We start from the raw sequence: 21,517 nt of genomic DNA on the forward strand, positions 1-21,517 counted from the left end.
GTCATCTCCTCCTCTCCCTCTTCAAGCTGTCTCCATCAGTATTTGAAAATCTATCCAGTTCCCAGTGCAATAATCCCATCTCCTCACCTATCACTATCTCACTGCCCAAGGACGATAGCCAGGGATATCTCATTACAACACCCTTGCCAATGCACCAACAACATCCTCGTCACTACTGAGTGATTTCAGGGCTATTACAAATTAAAGTGAAAATAATGTCTAAACTTGTTTTCTGGGTGTTATGCCAAGTTTGGGATCTCCATCAAGCCAACGCCCTCTATTCATAAAAGTGTTTTCACTGGAAATGCATGGGCTGGCCTTCAGTTGTGCTTACGGTATTTAAACTGACACCTCCTCACCATATCTGATTGGATAAGGGGTGAAAAAATGAGTTTAAGGAAATCAATCCACAGGTTAACCGTACCAGTCAGGATCCCGGCAAGAAACAGAAGGCATTTGCAAACTTGGATAATGAGAAGAGTTTAATAATGTGCAGGCAAACATCAAGAAAACCAATAAATTTGTACAGTAATCTCAGGCTAGCAAGGGCTAGGAGCTGTTACCACCCCTTGATCTAAAGTGTAAGAAGAGGAAGAAGCTGCTTGAACTCAAAGAGAGTTGCATAGAAAGGGCTACCTGACAGGAAGAACTACCTTTGGTGGAGTGAGGTGGCCAATTCGTGGCAGGCCAGCAGAGAATGATCTGAGAAAATACATAATGCAGCCTCATTCTCCTCCCACCCTCTCATGCCCTGCCAGTGCCTCTCATTGGCTAAGCCCAACCAAAGGACAGAGTGCAAAGAAGCCACCAGCATAGTCCATACAGGCCAACTTGCTGAAGCACAGAGCAGGCTGGAGCATGGCCTGGGGAGTAAAAGTGGATCTGGAGGAGTAAACTGTAATGTCCATCAGAGCCTACCTCTTCCACCATTCAGCCTTCATGCTTGAGCTTTACCCGGTGAAAAATTCATCTCTCCAACAGGACAGATGCACAAAATTCCATCAGCAACTCTGTTATGTGAGATATATAATATGATAAAGTTATTTAACAGCAGTGATCTTCAAAGAAGGTAGCACAAAAAAAAAAAAAAAGAGAAAGTAATTAGCATAAAATGTAGCTGCTACAGTCCTTGAGGTGATCCCAACCATCATTACTCTAGGATCTGAGTTGTTGGTGGTCCTGTCTATACTGGGTTGCTCCAATTTTCCATTAACCAGGACTGAAGTACTAAAAGGCTCTCCAATATATCTACCGGGTTCCAGACATATTGTTTCTTGCCCACACTGCATAGCAGCAACCCAATTTCCCTTTAGGAAATCAATACTGGTGATTCTAGAAAGTACAGTGACCCCTAGCTGTTAGTTCTCTGGCATGTGAAGCCCTAAATGATCAGTGAGTAATTTCAGCACCCAATCTAATGGAAACATTACTTTGTTCCCTGGTGGAAGCATTCTTCCATTGGGTAATAATAGGATGTCCAAACCCACTGAGACTAAGATTATAGAGGTGAGATGCTAAAAGAATTTATCACCATCAGACCTACACTACAAGAAATATTAGAGGAAGTACCTAGGGAAGAAGAAAAATAATACCAGATGGAAATATAGATCTACACACAAAGGAATGTAGAACACCAGAAATGGCAAATATAGGCATAAATATAAGAGTTTTAAAACATATTTTAATCTGTTATAAAAGATATTTTTAGGCCAGGCGTGAGGGCTCACACCTGTGACCCCAACACTTTGGGAGTCTAAGGCGGCCAGCTCACTTGAGGCTAGGAGTCTCTAGTGAGACTCTAGGTGAGTCTCTCACTTGAGACCCACCTGACCAACATGGCAAAACCCCTTCTCTATCAAAAATACAAAAATTAGCTTGAGGTTGTGGCATATGCCTGTAATCCCAGCTACTCAGGTCACTGAAGCATGAGAATCACTTGAACCCAAGAGGCAGAGGTTGCAGTGAACAGAGATCGCACCACTGCACTGTGGCCTGGGCAACAGAGCGAGGTTTTGTCTCAAAAAAAGAAAAGGCATTTTTAAGCAAAAATAGTAATGTTATATGAAACGTATGACAATAATAGTGCAAAGGCCAGAGACAAGAAATTGAAGTAACTGCAGTAAGGTTCTTTTGCTATGAATGGAGTGATATAATATTGCTTGAATGTAGACTATGGTAATTTAAAAATGTAAAACATAAGTCCTAAAACAACCACTAAAACACAAACACAAAATATTACACCTATTAAGCAACAAAGGAGCTAAACTAAAATAATAAAGGAAGGCTGAAAAAATCCAAAATAAAACAGACAATAGAGATAAAAAAGATAAAATAATTTTTCAAACACACAATAAACCCAAAATAAGGCAGAAAATGAGGAACAGGACAGAAATGAAGCAATTAGAAATTTGATATGGTCCATCCATAATAATCATATTAAATATAAATGGTCTAAACACCCCACTTAAAAAGCAAAAATGTTCAGTTTGTATTAAAAAGTGAGACCACCAATCAAAAGAAAGTTAGACTATCTTAACATCATGCAAAAGGAGAATTCAGAGTAAAGAATATTATTGGGGATAAAGAGGGTCATTTCATAATGATAGAGGTCAATTAATCAAGAAGATATAACATTTATGTACAAAACAACAGAATTTCAAAATACATGACACAAAAGTTGATAGAATTCCAAAGAGAAAGAGAAAAATCCACAATTACAATCACAGACATCAACCACTGTCAGTAATTAACAGAAAAAGTAGACAGAAAGTCAGCAAGGACAGAGAAGACTTGAATAACACTATCAGCCAACTTGGCCCAACTAACATTTATGGAACATGCCTCTTAATAATAGCCGAATATAAACTATTTTAAAGAGCACATGGAATATGTACCAAGATGGACCATATTCTGGGTCATAAAACAAGTCACAATAAATTTAAAAGTATTCAAATCACCCAAAGTATATTTTATGGCAATGAAATTAAATTAGAAATAAATAACAAGAAGATATCTGGAAAAACTCCAAATACTTAGAAATTAAATCACACACTTTTAAATAACTGAATAACTCATGGGTCAGAAGAAATCAAAAGGAAAATTAAGAAGTATGTTGAACTTCTGTTCATTATAAAACGGAGTTAGCAAAATGAAAAGCAAGCTACAAAATGGATATTCATAAGACATATATCTGATAAAGGACTGCAATCCAGAATATATAAATAATTCCTATAAATCAATAATAAAAACAACCCAATTAAAAATAGGCAAGAGACTTCAATGAGCAACTAACAAAAGGAGTTATCTGTATGACTAATGAAAACATGAAAAGTTGTTGTACATCATTAAGCATCAGCAAAAAGCAAACTAAAACTAAGAAAAATGCCACCAAATACCCATTCGAATGGCTAAAAGTAAAAAAGACTAACAATATGAAGTGTTAGCAAGAGATGGAGTAACTGAAACCATTATACATTAATGATAGATGTGTGTAATGGCATGCTCATTTGAATAAATGGTCAGCATTTTTAATAAAGTTAACATGACCTAGCAATATGTACACATCCAAAATACATGAGTAGTCACCGCCAAAAGTCTTATACAAGAATGTTCATAGTCACTTCATTCATATAGCCCAAACCTGAAAAGAACCCAGATGTTCATGTACAGGTGAATGAATAAACAAATTCTGGATATTCTACTGAGGAAAAAAAAAAGGCAAAACTACTGGTGCATGCAACAACATGCATAAACCTTAGAAACATTATGTTGGGTGATTAAAGACAGATCCAAAGGAGTCAAATTGCATAATGTCATTATATAGAATTCAGAATAGGAAAAACTAATTTAAGTGGATGAACATCAGAAGAATTGTTTATTTGGTGGAGGGTGGCTTGTTAACTGGAAAGGAGCATGCATGAGGAAACTTACTGGGGTGATGAAAATATTTTATATCTTGATCTGGGAGTAGTTATATTGATGTAAATATATGTAAAAATTCATCAAGCTGTACATTTAAGATTAGTGCATTGTATTTTACATAAATTATGCATCAATTTTAAAAGAACTATAACATATGAACAGATTGCTGGGGCCCTCCCAGGATCTTGGAAGCGACTTGTGCAAGATGATCAATTCCAAAATTGAGTTCAAGGTAAAGTGATAAGATTAAAACTAAACTAATAAACAAATTCACCAAGGTTTTGGGATATAAGATCAATATATAAAAGTCAATTCTATCACTATAAAATAACAATGAACAATTTGAAAATAAAATTAAGAAAATAACTTCATCTACAATTGCATCCAAAAGAATAAAATACTTCAGAATTCATTTAACAAAAGAAGTGCAAGACTTTTATGCTGAAAACTACAAAAACATTGTTGAAAGAAATTAAAGACCTAAATAAATAAAAAGAAGGCCTATGTTCATGGATAAGAATAATTAATATTGTTAGGGTGGCAATGCTTCTCAAATTAATCTATAGAATCAAGAAAATCACTATCAAAATCCCACTTAATTTCTTTGCAGAAATTGACAAGCTGATTCTAAAATTTCTCTGGAATTTCTAGGCATTGAAAATAGCCAAAACAATCTTGAAAAAGAAAAACAAAGTTAACAGACTCACATTTTCCAATTTCAAAACTGTAGCTTATCGCAAAGCTACAGGAATCAAATATAGATCAATGGAATAGAACTGAGAGTCCAGAAACAAATCCTTGCATTTATAATCAGCTGATTTTAGATAGGGGTCCCAAGATCTTTTTCAGTGGACAAAGAATAGTTCCTTCAACAAATGGTGCTAGGACAATTGGATATCCACATACAAAAAATCAAGTTGGACCTTTTTCTCAGACTGTACACAAAAAGGAACTCAAAATGGGCCACAGACCTAAGTGAAAGAGCTAAAAACCATAAAATTCTTAAAAGAAAATTGAGAAGCAAATCTTCACGACCTTGGGATAGGGAACATTAGCTTTGATATAGTACCAAAAGCATAAGTAACAAGAGAAAAATAGATGAATGAGACTATCAAAATTAAAAACTTTTATACCTCAAAAAACACCATCAAGAAGTGAGAAAACTCACAGAATGGGAGAAAATAATTCCAAATCAGTTATCTTATATGGGATGCATATCTGGAATATATTAAAAACACAACTCAATAATAAAAAGACAAATAATCCAATTTAAAAATAGGCAGCAAAGAATCTGAATAGGCATTTCTCCAAAGAAGATAGACAAAAATTTGACAATCACAGGAAAAATACTCAGCACTATTAGTCATTAGAGAAATATGAAAATGCATTAAAACCATCGAATTGTGCACTTTGAACCAATGGATTCTGTGATATCTTAATTTTGTCTCAATAAAGCTTTTGAAAAAAACCCTTAGAAATAATTTCTGAAATATTTATGGATAAAGCAACATGCTGTCAGGAATCTGCCATAAAATGTAATCTGGAAGCAATGAGAAAAGAGTAGGGTATAGGTGAACTAAGGTGGGATGTGAATTAATCATTGTTCTTGAAGCCAGATGATAGGTACACCATAGTTACACTATTTCCTCAATTTTCAGATGTGTTTGAAATTTCCCACAATAAAAAGTTAAAAATATATACTTAGGAAATCCCAAGGTGTACACAAAAACTTCTACATGAATGTCCACAGCAGCATTCTTCATAATATCCAAAAGATGGAAACAATCCAAATGTCCATCAACTGATGAAGATAAATAAAATGTAGTATATCCATGTAATGATATATTTTATGGACAGATATTTATCTGTCCGTGAAAAGGAATGAAATTCTAGTAAATCCTACCACATGGATTAACCTTGAAAATATGCTAAGTGAAAGAAGTCAGACACAAAAGACCGTATCTTGTATGATTCCATTTATATAAAGCATCCAGAAGAGGCAAATCCATAGAAATAGAAAGCAGATTAGTGGTTGCTTAGAGATTGGTGGAAATGTTCATGTGTTTACCACTCACTCATTAAATAATTGATGATTAAGACAATGAGTTCCTGAACAATGTTGAGGAACTGCACCTCCTCTGATAAATCCTGGTAGGCTTCCTGGAGGAGTTAGGGGACAAATAATAGACTCTGCTACAACACTGATGCTGGAAATCCTTAAAGAGATGGGGACATAGTGTTGATTAACAACCCTGGGAAGCCTCTGGAAGGAGCAAGACTAGAATTGCTTGAGATTGCGGGAATCATGGGTTGGCTACAAAGGCAAGTTGATGCCAAGTCAAGGTAAGGAATTTCCTAGCAAGATTACCAACCAAGTGCAGAGCATCCTAAGAAAGTGGGCACAGGGCATGTAGAGACAGTTATAATTCCTCCTTTTGATACAAATGTGGGCTAATATCATTTATGACACAAACATCACCAACAATCAATCATGAGTCTTGGATGAACATTCCATTTGTTCTAGTACTATACTAGTTTGGCAAGGGAGCAGGTGGAGTCCTCAGATACAGAGGAAATAGCTGCCAATGACCGGAGGAAAAGTGAATAACCATAACTGACACTTGCCAAGCACTTGGTATGTCCCAGGCACTGCACTAAGGACTAGAAATGTTTTAATTCTTTTAATCCTCACAATGACCCTATGAGGGACATATTACTACTTTTTATACATGAATCAAATGAGCTTAAAGGGGATAAGTGACTTGACCAAAGGCATGTAGCTGTGGAGCCATGATCTGCAACCAGTGTCCAACACCTGAAATTTTATTTTTAATCCCTACACTCTATGGCCTCAGGGCAACATCAAGACCAGAGGTGATTAAATATAGAGATCACCTGTTCTAAAAATGCCAATTTCATATGGGAAGGGAAAGTTAAAGTGAGGGTCAACCAGGCAAAATGAGTTAGGCAAAAGGGATGTGAAACATGAATGTAAAGTGGGTTTCAGTTCATTATGACCATGGTAAGAAAGGAAATTTGGAACTGAATCTGTGCTCTACATTGCAAAACAAACATATGCTATCAGATGAAGTAAAGGCAAAGTGCAGTCTACCACGAATCACTGTAATTGGCCAACTAGAGTACATTCCATACGAATAAAGAATTTATGAATCATTAGTGCGAATGAGTAGGTAATGGTGCATGCTGCTGGACCAGTCAGGAGTTAGAAAATAAAATATAATCATCATTGCTTACATTTATATCCAATTCCAATTGTGTCGAAGCTCATTAGACTAATACTATAGTTTCAAATATAAGAGTGCAAGCTTTTCGGAAGATTTAGCTTAACTTTTATGGAGCCAGAGTGAACTAGGGCAATAAAGCATTCTTTAGCATGGAACGCCAAACGTTTCTTGGGAAGGAAAACAGATTTCTATTGGCCACAGATTGGAAATGATTATCAGGACAAAGACTCATCAAAGGACAGGTCTGCTCGGTTTGGAAGGAACAATATGTATTTTGGTGGGCTCACTGTAAACTCCCATGCTCAAATTTACCAGGGCCCAGAGCTGTTGAAGCTGCATGTGCTTAGTTGATATTGCTTCCCAGGAAAAGTCTCCTAACTGCTTCTGAGAGTGCCACAGATTGTTGAATTTTCTTCCACCCATTACCTTCCATATCCCAAAGACCTGTCTCTCAGAGCTCAACATCAGGTGTTTTAGAAGAGGAATGGAAATAACTGTGCAAGATATAGTTCTGAGCCTTAGTAAGAGTTCAATATCCTTGCTTAAATATAACTAATATGCATGATACAGAGAACCAGAATGTCAAGAATCTAATTATATAAAGTACATAATTGAATGATGAATGTGTTATAGGTTTTAGAAAAAGGATGAATTAATGTGGACTACCATCAGTAATGAAGATTTGACAAGCAAGACTGGACCTAGAAGGATTTAAACAAGTGAAGGCAAAAATGCATGTACCAGGTCTTCTATATTTTAGTGCTTCATGTTTTCCCATTTGAAAAATAATGGAAGTTCCACTTACTGTGTCTCACAGCTGTTCATTAGCTAGTGGGGGATAATGATCAAGATCCTTGAAATGCTGGGATGCAGAGATATGTGAAGAAGGGGACTTATCTTGTCACCCAAATAGAAAAGGAAGCAAAAGTGGGAGAATAGGCATCAAAACTCAAACAATTGCTTCCTTTAATGTAGCCTGGATTTTCCCAATGACAAAATATCAAATGTGTACTGATGTTTCTCTAGCATTTTCCTGGCCAGAACCTGTGGCTCCCCTCTCACACAATTCTTATTCTTTGGCAAACCTTCATATCTTCAACAAGGGCAAGAAGTTAAATAGTGCTTCCTGTGTGCCAGAGACTATTTCAAGAACTTTAGAAACATATTAATATACTTAATCCTCTCTAAAAAAATTCTACATGATAAGTGCTATTATTATCATTTTACCAATTTTTACTGGTAAGGAAACTGAAGAACAAAGAAGCAGTGATATGGACTGAATGTTTCTGTCCCCCTGTCCTGCCCCCAGTGTATATGTTGAAGCCCTAATCCCTTTTTAAAAAAATTATTTCCTTAGGTTATTGGGGAACAGGTGGTGTTTGGTTACACTAATAAGTTCTTTAGTGGTGATTTGTGAGTTTTTGGTGCACTCATAATCCAAGCAGTATACACTGCACCCAATTTGTAGTCTTTTATCCCTCATCCCCTTCCCACCATTTTCCCGATTCCCCGAAGTCCATTATGTCATTCTTATGCCTTTGCATCCCCACAGCTTAGCTCCCACTTATGAGTGAGAACATATGATGTTTCATTCTCCATTCCTGAGTTATTTCACTTAGAAATAACTGTCAGTCTCCAATCTCATCCAGGTTACTGCAAATGCTGTTAATTCTTCCCTTTTTATGACTGAGTAGTATTCCATTGATATAGTTTGGCTGTGTCCCCAACCAAATCTCATCTTGAATTGTACTCCCATTAATTCCCATGTGTTCTGGGAGGGACCCAGTGGGAGATAATTTGAATCATGGGGGCAGTTTCTCCCATACTGTTCTTGTGATAGTGAATAAGTCTCATGAGATATGATGGTTTTATCAGGGGGTTCCGCTTTTGCCTCTTCCTCATTTTTTCTTGCTGCCATGACGTAAGAAGTGCCTTTTCCTTCCCGCCATGATTCTGAGGCCTCCCCAGCCATGTGGAATTGTAAGTCCAATTAAACCTCTTTTTCTTCCCAGTCTCAGGTATGTCTTTATCAGCAGTATGAAAATGAACTCATACAGTAAATTGATACTAGGAGCAGGGTGCTACTGAAAAGATATCTGAAAATATGGAAGTGACTTTGGAACTGGGTAACAGGCAGAGGTTGAAACAGTTTGGATGGCTCAGAAGAAGACAGGAAAATGTGGGGAAGTTTGGAACTTCCTAGAGGCTTGTTGAATGGCTTTCACCAAAAGCCTGATAGCAATATGGACAATAAGGTTCAGGCTGAGGTGGTCTCAGATGGAGATGAGGAACTTGTTGGGAACTGGAGCAAAGATGACTCTTGTTATGTTTTAGCAAAGAGACTAGCAGCATTTTGCCCCTGCCCTAGAGACTTGTGGAACTTTGAACTTCAGAGAGATGATTTAGGATATGTGGTAGAAGACATTTCTAAGCAGCAAAGCATTCAAGAGGTGACTTGGATACTGTTAAAGACATTCAATTTCATAAGGAAAGCAGAGCATAAAAGTTCAGAAATTTTTCAGCCTGACAAAGTGATTGAAAAGAAAACCCCATTTTCTTATGAGAAATTCAAGCCAGTTGCAAAAATTTGCATAAGTAACAAGGAGCCGAATGTTAATCCCCAAGACAATGAGGATTGGAGAAAATATCTCCAGGACATGTCAGAGGTCTTCACAGCAGCCCACTCAGTCACAGGTCCAGAGGCCTAGGAGAAAATGGTTTCGTGGGCTGGGCCCAGGGTCCCTTTGCTGTGTGCCACCTAAGTTGGTGTCCTGCATCCCAACTGCTCCAGCCTTGGCTAAAAGGGGCCAATGCAGAGCTTTGGCCATGGCTTCAGAGGGTGCAAGCCCTAAGCCTTGGCAGTTTCCACATGGTGTTGAGCCTGTGAGTGCACTGAAGTCAAGAATTGGAGTTTGGGAACCTCCACCTAGATTTCAGAAAATGTATGGAAACATCTGGATGTCCAGGCAGAAGTTTGCTACAGGGGTGGGGCACTCATGGAGAACCTCTGCTAGGTCAGTGCAGAAGGGAAGTGTGGGTTGGAGCCCCCACACAGAGTTCATGCTGGAGCACTGGCCAGTGGAGCTGTGAGAAGAAGGCCACCATCATCCAGACCCCAGAATGGTAGATCCACTGACAGCTTGCACCATTCACCTGGAAAAGCTGCAGCTATTCAATGTCAGCCTGTGAAAGCAGCTGGGAGGGAGGCTATACTTTGCAAAGCCACAGGGGCAGAGCTGCCTAAGATCATGGGAACCCACCTCTTCCATCAGCATGACCTAGATGTGAGACCTGGAGTAAAAGGAGGTCATTTAGGAGCTTTAAAATTTGACTGCCCCACTAGATTTTGGACTTGCATGGACCCTGTAACCCCTTTGTTTTGGCCAATTTCTCCCATTTGGAATGGTTGTATTTACCAAATACCTGTACTCCCACTGTATCTAGGAAGTAACTAGCTTGCTTTTGATTTTACAGACTCATAGGCAGAAAAGACTGGGCTTGTCTCAGATGAGACTTTGGACTGTGGACTTCTGGGTTAATGCTGAAATGATGTAAGACTTTGGGGGAATATTGAGAAGGCATGCTTGGTTTTGAAATGTGAGGACATGACATTTGAAGGCATCAGGGGTTGAATGATATGGTTTGACTGAGTTTCCACCCAAATATCATCTTGAATTGTACTCCCACAATTCCCAAGTGTTGTGGGAGGAACCCAATGGGAGATGATTTGAATCCTGGGGGTGGTTCCCCCATACTGTTCTCATGGTAGTGAATAAGCCTCATGAGATCTGATGGCTTTATTAGGGGTTTCTGCTTTTACATCTTCCTCATTTTCGCTTGCTGTCACCACGTAAGAAGTGCCTTTTGCCTCCCGCCATGATTCTGAGGCCTCCTCAGCCATGTGGAACTGTAAGTCCAATTAAACCTCTTTTTCTTCCCAGTCTCAGGTATGTCTTTATCAGTAGTGTGTAAACAGACTAATACATCCATTCTTTATCCACTCATTGATTGATGGGCATTTGGGTTGGTTCCACATTTTTGCAGTTGTGAACTGTGCTACTGTAAACATGAGTTTGCAAGTACCTTTTTCGTGTAATGACTTCTTTTCTCTGGGTAGATACCCAAGGGTGGGATTGCTGGATCTAATGGTAGATATACTTTTAGTTCTTTAAGGAATCTCCACACTATTTTCCATAGCAGTTGTACTAGTTTACATTCCCACCAGCATTGGAGACGTGTTCCCTGTTCACCATATCTACGCCAACATCTCTTTTTTTAAATATTTTGATTATGGCCATTCTTGCAGGATTAAGGTGGTATTGCATTGTGGTTTTGATTTGCATTTCCCTGATCATTAGTGATGTTGAGCATTTTTTTACGTTTGTTGGCCATTTGTATATCTTCTTTTGAGAATTGTCTATTCATGTCCTTAGCCCGCTTTTTGATGGGATTGTTTGCTTTTTTCTTGTGGATTTGTCTGAGTTCATTGTAGATCCTGGATATTAGTCCTTTGTCAGATGTATAGATTGTGAAGATTTTCTTCCACTCTGTAAGTTGTCTGTTTACTCCACTGACTGTTCCTTTTGCTGTGCAAAAACTCTTCAGTTTAATTAAGTCCCAGCTATTTATCTTTGTTGTTGTTGCATTTGCTTTTGGGTTCTTGGTCATGAAATCCTTGCCTAAGCCAATGTCTAGAAGGGTTTTTCTGATGTTATCTTTCAGAATTTTTATAGTTTCAGGTCTTACATTTAAGTCCTTAATCCATCTTCAGTTGATTTTTGTATAGGTGAGCGATGGATTTAGTTTCATTCTCTTACATGTGGCTTGCCAATTATCCCAGCACCATTTGTTGAATAGGGTGTCCTTCCCCCATTTTATGTTTTTGTTTGCTTTGTCAAAGATCAGTTGACTGTAAGTATTTGGGTTTATTTCTGGGTTCTCAATTCTGTTCTGTTGGTCTATGTCCCTAGTACCATGCTGTTTTGGTGACTATGGCCTTATAGTATAGTTTGAAATCAGGTAATATGGTGCCTCCAGATTTGTTCTTTTTGCTTAGTTTTGCTTTGGGTACATGGGCTCTTTTTTGGTTCCATGTGAATTTTAGGATTGTTTTTTCTAGTTCTGAGAATGATGGTGATATTTTAATGAGAATTGCATTAAATTTGTAGATTGCTTTTGGCAGTATGGTCATTTTCACAATATTGATTCTACCAATCCATCAGCATGGGATGTGTTTCCACTTGGTTGTGTCATCTATGATTTCTTTCAGCAGTGTTTTGTAGTTTTCCTTGTAGAGGTCTTTCACTTCTTTGGTTAGGTATATTCCTAAGTATTTTATATATTTTTGCAGCTGTTGTAAAAGGGGTTGAGTTCTTGATTTGATTCCCAACCTGGTCACTCTTGGTATATAGGAGAGCTACTGATTTGTGTACATTAATTTTTTATCTGGAAACTTTGCTGAATTATCAGGAGTTTTTTGGAGGAGTCTTCATGGTTTTCTAGGTATATAATCATGTCATCAGCAAACAGAAACAATTTTACTTCCTCTTTACCAATTTGGATGCCCTTTATTTCTTTCTCTGGTCTGATTGCTCTGGCTAGGACTTCCAGTACTATGCTGAAAAGAAGTGGTGAGAGTGGGAGAGTGGGCATCCTTGTCTTGTTCCAGTTCTCAGAGGGAATGCTTTCAACTTTTCTCCATTTAGTATTATGCTGGCTGTGGGTTTGCCATAGATGGCTTTTATTGACGTATGTCCCTTGTATGCCAATTTTACTGAGAGTTTTAATCATAAAGGGATGCTGGATTTTGTCAAATGCATTTGCAGCTATTGAGATGATCATGTGTTTTTTTTTAATTCCACTTATGTGGTATATCACATTTATTGACTTGCATAAATTAAACCTTCTCTGCATTCCTGGTATGAAACCCACTTGATAATGGTGGATTATCTTTTTGATGATATGTTGTTGGATTTGGTTAGCTAATATTTTGTTAAGGATTTTTGCATCTATGTTCATCTGGGATATTGGTCTGTAGGTCTGTAGTTTTATTTTTTGGTTATGTCCTTTACTGGGTTTGGTATTAGGGTCATATTGGAAGCCCTAAACTCAAATGTGATGATATTTGGAGGTGGGGCCTTTGGGAAATGATTAGGTCATGAAGATGGATGGTCATGCATCTATTTAGTGCCTTTATAAGAAGAGACACAAGATTCTGGGAAGATGGCCAAATAAGAACAGCTTCGGTCTACAGCTCCCACCAAGACCAATGCAGAAGGTGGGTGATTGCTGCATTTCCAACTGAGACCAGGAGACTCCCTCGGGTGCCTACACCACTAGGGCCCTGGGTTTCAAGTACAAAACTGGGCAGCCATTTGAGCAAATACCAAGCAAGCTGCAGGAGTTTGGGGGTTTTTTGGTTGCTTTTTGGTTGTTTTTTTTTTCCCCACATTCCAGTGGTGCCTGGAACCCCAGTGAGACAGAACCATTCACTCTCCTGAAAGGGGGCTGAAGCCAGGGATCCAAGTGGTCTTGCTCAATGGGTCACACCCCCACAGAGTCCAGCAAGCTAAGATCCACTGGCTGGAAATTCTCGCTGCCAGCACAGAATCTGAAGTCAACCTGGGACACTGGAGCTTGGTGGGATGGGCATCTGCCATTACTGAGGCTTGAGTAGGTGGTTTTCCCCTCACAGTGTAAACAAAGCCACCGGGAAGGTCAGACTGGGTGTGGAACCCACCGCAGCACAGCAAAACCACTGTAGCCAGACTGTCTCTGTAGATTCCTCCTCTCTGGGGGTATCTCTGAAGAAAGGCAGCAGGCCTAGTCAGGGGCTTATAGATAAAACTCCCAACTCCCTGGGACAGAGTACTTGGAGGAAGGCATGGCTGTGGGCGCAGCTTCAGCAGACTTAAACGTTCCTGCCTGCCAACTCTGAAGAAAACAGCAGATCTCCCAGCACAGCACTTGAGCTCTGCTAAGGGACAGACTGCCTCAAGTGGGTCCCTGACCCCTGTGCCTCCTGACTGGGAGACACTTCCCAGCAGGGGTCAACAGACACCTCATATAGCAGAGCTCTGGGCTGGCATCTGGCGGATGCCCCTCTGGGATGAAGCTTCCAGAGGAAGGAGCAGGCAGCAATCTTTGCTGTTCTGCAGCCTCTGCTGCTGATACCCAGGCAAACAGAGTCTGGAGTGGACCTCCAGCAAACTCTAGCAGACCTGCAGAAGAGGGGCCTGACTGTTAGAATGAAAACTAACAAATAGAAAGCAATAACATCAACATCAACAAAACGGATGTCCATGCAAAAACCCAATCCAAAGGTCCTCAGCATCAAAGATCAAAGGTAGATAAATCTATGAAGATGAGGAAAAACCACTGCAAAAATGCTGAAAACTCCAAAAGTCAGAATGCCTCTTCTCCTCCAAAGGATCATAACTCCTCACCAACAAGGGAACAAAACTGGATGGAGAATGACTATGACAAATTGACAGAAGTAGGCTTCAGAAGGTAGGTAATAACAAACTCCTCTGAGCTAAAGGAGCATGTTCTAAGTCAATGCAAGGAAGCTAAGAACCTTGATAAAAGGTTACAGAAACTGCTAACTAGAATAACCAGTTTAGAGAAGAACATAAATGACCTGACAGAAATGAAAAACACAGCATGAGAACTTCATGAAGCATATACAAGTATCAATATCCAAATAGATCAAGCAGAAGAAAGGATATCAGGGATTGAAGATCAACTTAATGAAATAAAGCACAAAGACAAGATTAGAGAAAAAAGAATGAAAAGGAATGAACAAAGCCTCCAAAAAACATGGGACTATGTGAAAAGACCAAACCTATGATTGATTGGTGTACCTGAAAGTGACAGGGAGAATGGAACCAAGTTGGAAAACACACTTCAGGATACTATCCAGGAGAACTTCCCCAACCAAGCAAGACAGGAAAACATTCAAATTCAGGAAATACAGAGAACACCACTAAGACACTCCTCAAGAAGATCAACCCCAAGACACAATCATCAGATTCACCAAAACAAAGCAAAAAAGTTAGGGCAGCCAGAAAAGTCAGGTTACCCACAAAGGGAAGCCCATCAGATTAACAGCAGATCTCTCTGAAGAAACCCAATAAGCCAGAAGAGAGTGGGGGCCAATATTCAACATTCTTAAAGAAAAGAATTTTCAACCCAGAATTTCATTTCCAGCCAAACTAAGTTTCATAAGCGAAGGAGAAATAAAATCCTTTACAGACAAGCAAATGCTGAGGGATTTTGTCACCACCAGGCTAGCCTTCCAAGAGATCCTGAAGGAAGCACTAAATATGGAAAGGAAAAACCAGTACCAGCCACTCTAAAAACATACCAAAATATAAAGACCAACGACACTACAAAGAAACTGCATCAACTAATGTGCAAAATAACCAGTTAGCATCATGATGACAGGATAAAATTCACACATAACAATATTAACCTTAAATGTAAATGGGCTAAATGCCCTCAATTAAAAGACACAGACTGGCAAATTGGATAAAGAGTCAAGACTCATCAGTATGCTGTATTCAGGAGACCCATCTCACATGCAAAGACGCACATAGGCTCAAAATAAAGGGATGGAGGAATATTTATCAAGCAAATGGAAAGCAAAAAAAAAAAAAAAAAAAAAAAAAGCAGGAGTTGCAATCCTAGTCTCTGATAAAACAGACTTTAAATCAACAAAGATCAAAACATAAAGAAGGGCATTACATAATGGTAAAGGGATCCATGCAATAAGAAGGGCTAACTATCCTAAATACACATGCACCCAATATTGGAGCAGCCAGATTCATAAAGCAGGTTCTTCGAGACCCACAAAGAGACTAGACTCCCACACAATAATAGTGGGAGACTTTAACACCCCACTGTCAATATTAGATCAATGAGACAGAAAATTAACAAGGTTATTCAAGACTTGAACTCAGCTCTGGACCAAGCAGACCTAATAGACATCTACAGAACTCTCTACCCCAAATCAACAGAATATACATTCTTCACAGCATCACATAGCACTTATTCTAAAATTCACCATAACTGGAAATAAAACACTCCTCAGCAAATGTAAAGGAATGGAAATCATAACAATCTCTCAGACCACAGTGCAATTAAATTAGAACTCAGAATTAAGAAACTCACTCAAGCCGGGTGTGATGGCTCACGCCTGGAATCCTAGCACTTTTGGGAGGCTGAGGCCGGTGAACCATGAGGTCAAGAGATCAAGACCATCCTGGCCAACACGGTGAAACCCTGTCTCTACTAAAAATACCAAAAAGAAAAATTAGCTGGGCATGGTAGTGCACGCCTGTAGTCCCAGCTACTCAGGAGGCTGAGGCAGGAGAATTACTTCAACCTGGGAGGCTGAGGTTGCAGTGAGCTGAGATCGTGCCACGGTACTCCAACCTGGAGACAAAGTGAGATTCCATCTCAAAAAAAAAAAAGAAAAAGAAAAAGAAAAGAAAAAGAAACTCACTCAAAGCCACACAACTACATGGAAACTGAACAACCTGATCCTGAATGACTACTGGGTAAATAATAAAATTAAGGTAGAAATAAATAATTTCTTTGAAACCATTGAGAACAACGGCACAATGTACAAGAATCTCTAGGACACAGCTAAAGCAGTGTTTAGAGGGAAATTTACAGCATAAAATGCCCACAGGAGAAAGTGGGAAATATCTCAAATCAACACCTTAGCATCACAACTAAAGGAACTAGAGAAGCAAGAGCAAACAAATTCAAAAGCTAGCAGAAGACAAGAAATAACTAAGATCAGAACAGAACTGAAGGAGATAGAGACGCAAAAAAAAACCCTTCAAAAAAATCAATGAATCCAGGAGCTGGTTTTTTGAAAACATTAACAAAACAGATAGACCACTAGCCAGACTAATAAAGAAGAAAAGAGAGAAGAATCAAATAGACACAATAAAAAAATGATAAACGGAGTATCACCACTGATCTCACAGAAATACAAACTACCATCAGAGAATACTATAAACACCTCTACACAAATAAACCAGAAAATCTAAAAGAAATGAATAAAATCCTGGACACATATGCTCTCCCAAGACTGAACCAGGAAGAAGTTGAATCCCTGAATGGACCAATAACAAGTTCTGAAATTGAGGCAGTAATTAATAACCTACCAATCAAAAAAGGCCCATGGCCAGACAGATTCACATTCGAATTCTACCAGAGGTACAAAGAGGAGCTGGTACCATTCCTTCTGAAACTATTCCAAACAATAAAAAAAGAGGGAATCCTCCCTAACTCATTTTATGAGGCCAGCATCATCCTGATACCGAAACCTGGCAGAGACACAACAAAAAAAGAAAATTTCAGGCTAATATCCCTGATGAACATTGATGTTCATCCACCAGAATCAAGTTGGCTTCATCCCTAGGATGCAAAGTTGGTTCAACATATGCAAATTAATAAACGTAATCCATCACATAAACAGAACCAATGACAAAAACCACATGATTATCTCAATAGATGCAGAAAATACCTTTGATAACATTCAACACTCCTTCATACTAAAAGCACTCAATAAACTAGGTATTGATGGAACATATCTCAAAATAATAAGAGGTATTTATGACAAACCCACCGCCAATATCATACTGAATGGGCAAAAGGTGGAAGCATTCCCTTTGAAAATCAGCACAAGACAAGGATGTCCTCTCTCACTACTCCTAGTAACATAGTACTGGAAGTTCTGGCCAGGGCAATCAGGCAAGAGAAAGAAATAAAGGGTATTCAAATAGGAAGGCAGGAAGTCAAATTATCTCTGTTTGCAGAAGACATGATTGTATATTTACAAAACCCCATTGTCTCAGCTCAAAAACTCCTTAAGCTGATAAGCAACTTCAGCAAAGTCTCAGGATACAAAAATCAATGTGCAAAAATCACAAGCATTCCTATACACCAATAATAGACAAACAGCCAAATCATGAATGAACTCCCATTCACAATTGCTACCAAGAAAATAAAATATATAGGAATACAATTTAGAAGGGATGTGAAGGACCTCTTCAAGATTCTCTTCAAGGAGAACTACAAACCACTGCTCAAGAAAGTAAGAGAAGATACAAACAAATGGAAAAACATTTCATGCTCATGAATAGGAAGAATCAATATAATGAAAATAGCCATACTGCCCAAAGTAATTTATAGATTCAATGATATTCCCATCGAGCTACCATTGATTTTCTTCACAGAATTAGAAAAAACTACTTTAAATTTCATATGGAACCAAAAAGAGTCCATATAGCTGAGACAATCCTAAGCAAAAGAAACAAAGCTGGAGGCATCACACTACCTGACTTCAAACTATATTACAAGGATACAGTAACCAAAACAGCATGGTACTGGTACAAAAACAGATATATAGACCAATGGAAAAGAACAGAGGCCTCAGAAATAACACCACACATCTACAACCATCTGATCTTTGACAAACCTAACAAAAACAAGCAATGGGGAAAGGATTCCCTATTTAATAAATGATGTTGGGAAAACTGGCTAGCCATATGCAGAAAACTGAAACTGGCCCCCTTCCTTACACATTATACAAAAATTAACTCAAGATGGATTAAAGACTTAAATGTAAGACTTAAAACCATAAAAACCCTAGAAGAAAACCTAGGCAATACCATTCAGGAAATAGGCATTGCCAAAGACTTCATGACTAAAACACCAAAAGCAATTGCAACAAAAGCCAATCTATCCATCTGACAAAGGTCTAATATCCAGAATCTACATGGAACATAAACGAATTTACAAGCAAAAAACAAGCAACCCCATCAAAAAGTGGGTGAAGGATATGAACAGACACTTCTCAAAAGAAGACATTTATGAGACCAACAAACATATGAAAAAAAGCTCATCATCACTGGTCATTAGAGAAATGCAAATCAAAACCACAATGAGATACCATCTCATGCCAGTTAGAATGGTGATCATTAAAAAGTCAGGAAACAACAGATGCTGGAGAGGATGTAGAGAAATAGGAACACTTTTACATTGTTGGTGGGAGTGCAAATTAGTTCAACCACTGTGGAAGACAATCTGGTGATTCCTCAAGGATCTAGAACCAGAAATACCATTTGACCCAGCAATCCCAGTACTGGGTATGTACCCAAAGGATTGTAAATCATTCTACTATAAAGACACACGCACACGTATGTTTATTGCAGTACTATTCACAATAGCAAAGACTTGGAACCAACCCAAATGCCCATCAGTGATAGACTGGATAAAGAAAATGTGGCACATATACACCATGGAATACTATGCAGCCATAAAAAAGAATGAGTTCATGTCCTTTGCAGTGACATGGATGAAGTTGGAAACCATCATTCTCAGAAAACTAACACAGGAACAGAAAACCAAACACCGCATGTTCTCATTCATAAGAGGGAGTTGAACAACAAGAACACATGGACACAGGGAGGGGAACATCACACACTGGGGCCTGTTGAGGGGTGGGGGGCAAGGGGAGGGATAGCATTAGGAGAAAAACCTAATGTAGATTACAGGTTGATGGGTGCAGCAAACCACCATGGCACATTTATACCTATGTAACAAACCTGCACGTTCTGCACATGTATCCCAGAACTTAAAGTATAACTTAAAAAAAAAAAAAAGGAAGAGACACAAACAGATGATCTCTCTCTGCCATGTGAGGATACATTGACAGGACAACTGTCCACAAGCCAGAAAGAGGTCTCTCACAGGGAACTAAATCAACTGGCACCTTGATATTGGACTTCCAGACTCCAGAACTGTGGTAAATAAATATCTATTGTTCAAGCCACCCACTTAGGTAGCAGCTAAGTTCAAGCCACTGAGATAGCAACTCTATCTAAGTTAGCTTACCCAAGGTATCACAGCTAGTGAATGGAAGTAGTAGATTTAAATAAAGACAGTCTAACTGGAGACCTTACACTTAACCTCCAAGCTATAACAGAATCCCCAAGTGCACCACTGGGATACCGTGCAACTGCCTGGCATTGCCAAGCAAAGGAAGAGCCAGCAAAAGTCTCTCCCAGATAGAAATGTTGCAAGAGGTACTGTGCAGGAGGTGTCCACAGACGACAATTTCACTGGAGTACCAGCAAAGGTAAGGAAGCCACCTTGACTATCTAGAGACCCCAACAGTGATTCCAGAGCCTACTGTGGAGGCCATGGCTGGAGAGAGTTGAACAACAGAAGAAGGGATAATGATGGTGTGAGGAGAGATGAGGAAGTGGAGCAGCAATGATGGATGCAAAGTGGGGTAACAATCTAGGAAACGTTGCAATGCAAGGCAGTACCTTAGAGATTCTGGACTCATTTCGTTTCATTGAAATAAAATTTCCTGGCAACAAATTATCCCAGTTTCTAAGGTCTTTTGTCTATGCTGAAATGCAATGAACCAAATCTTTTGCTTACTTAAATTTTCATGATGAGGTTGACCAGGGTGTGTTTGTAAATCCTTGGCACATTCATGAAGGCATATCCTGAGTCTTCCTCTTCCAGACACTGTTTACTCCATTGGCAGATAATAATATTGAAACATGTTTGGGAGGAGGCTCTGGGAAAACAGATGAAGAACAGCCCCTGCCCTCAAGGGGCTCACAGTCTAGGGAACAGTCAGACACTTACATGATCAATGGCAATACAGTGATCCTGAAAATAAGACAAAAGGTGACCAAAGAAAAAAAAAAAAAAAACACTGACAGAAAAGCCTGACTATTCAAGAAAGTTTTGGGGAAAGTGTCATGACTGACTTTTCCAAGACGAATAGGAGTCGGCCAGGTGGAGAAGGATAAAGGATGGACGTTCATGGCAGAGGAGACGGCTGGACAAAGATAGGGACGCATGAAAGAGCATGCTGGATTCAAGCACTTATAAAGTGAAGATCTGATCCTATGCTGAAGATCCTGTTTATTGCTCATTTTCTTTTATTCCCACTTAGGGATAGTTAGTAACAGATCAGTGGTAGATGATGGGGAGAAGAGTAGATTGGTAACATTTTACACATATTCCCTGCATTATAAAATACTCCCCTTCAGTTGAAAAACACAATGTAAAACTCTGGATCTATCTATAACTGTCTTCCAAATTGCTTTTTGTCTTCTGAGTCACTGCAGGGGTTTCGTGCACCTCCTTTGTACCCATGAAACCCAACCCCTTCCTAGGATGGCAATAGCGCCAGCTCCAAGTCTCTTATTTCCTGTCAGTGGCAAATTTCTCCCTAATCTGATTACTACTTTGTTATGAGACTCTATTTTCGTATTACCCTTTTTAGCATATAGAATTTTTAGTTTATTCTA

Source organism: Theropithecus gelada, chromosome 4 (genome assembly GCF_003255815.1).
Source record: "Theropithecus gelada isolate Dixy chromosome 4, Tgel_1.0, whole genome shotgun sequence".
In the NCBI taxonomy this organism is placed as follows: domain Eukaryota; kingdom Metazoa; phylum Chordata; class Mammalia; order Primates; family Cercopithecidae; genus Theropithecus; species Theropithecus gelada.